Source organism: Bos grunniens, chromosome 1 (assembly GCF_055505025.1).
Source record: "Bos grunniens cultivar Pamir isolate PY7600 chromosome 1, Bosgru_T2T1.0, whole genome shotgun sequence".
Classification (NCBI taxonomy): domain Eukaryota; kingdom Metazoa; phylum Chordata; class Mammalia; order Artiodactyla; family Bovidae; genus Bos; species Bos grunniens.
The window spans coordinates 52,721,838-52,722,806 of NC_141165.1; positions in this window are offsets into that span (position 1 = coordinate 52,721,838).

The following is a 969-nucleotide window of genomic DNA, read 5'->3' on the forward strand; positions in this document are numbered from 1 at the left end:
AAAATAGATTTATTTCTTCTGTTACATTCTTTGGACATATAATTCCTTTTCATTAAACATAAAATTTTTCTCAAAAACTTCAAAGGCATTTGTCTAAAGATTTTTTGTAATTCCATTGGTATGAATTGAATGCTTTTTAAACTTAATTCCTTAATTGATAGTATATGCTATTTATTAAGCTATGTTTTATCTGAAAGATTAGGCTTGTATATAGTTCTTTAACAGGTACATTTTTGTTGAAGTGTTGGGTTTGAACATATAAAGTATGATCAGGATCAAAATTTTAAACTACAAATTATAGGAAAGAGCAAAGTTGGACGGAAGGAGGTTATTTTTTAAAAAATGGGTGAATGCAGTAAGAAATACATAATGTGTATTAAATTATTGCATACTGCTTACTAAACTTTTATATGCAAATGCATTTTTTTTTCATTATGAGTAACAGTTGAGGCCTCTGAATTTTTAAAACTCATCTTAAAAAATACTAATTCTTCTTTCTCCCATCAGTATGATTCATTCATTTGACAAATACTTTTGATGTAGTTTCTACAAGGTCAGGCACTATTCTTAGCACATGGAATACAAAGGTGAATATTTCTTAATCATTTATGTATTTTATAGTAGTGTAACTTATAGTATTAAGAATTTCAAAGTATTATCAGTTAAGTTGGACATTTTATTTTCCAGTGCATTTGTTTAATTATGAGGGATTTCCCCTCTGATGGAAAAGGATAAGAGGCTTATGGAAGCTTCCTGATAGGATAGACTGACTGAGGGGAAAACTGGGTCTTGTTCTGATAGGCTGGTCCATGCTCAGTAAATCTTTATCCAATTTTGTGTTGATAAGTGGAGCTGTGTTCCCTCCTTGCTATTTACCTGGGGCCAAACAAGACCCAGAGCTGACTGTGGCTCAGATCATGAACTCCTTATTGCCAAATTCAGAATTAAATTGAAAAAAGTAGGAAAAAC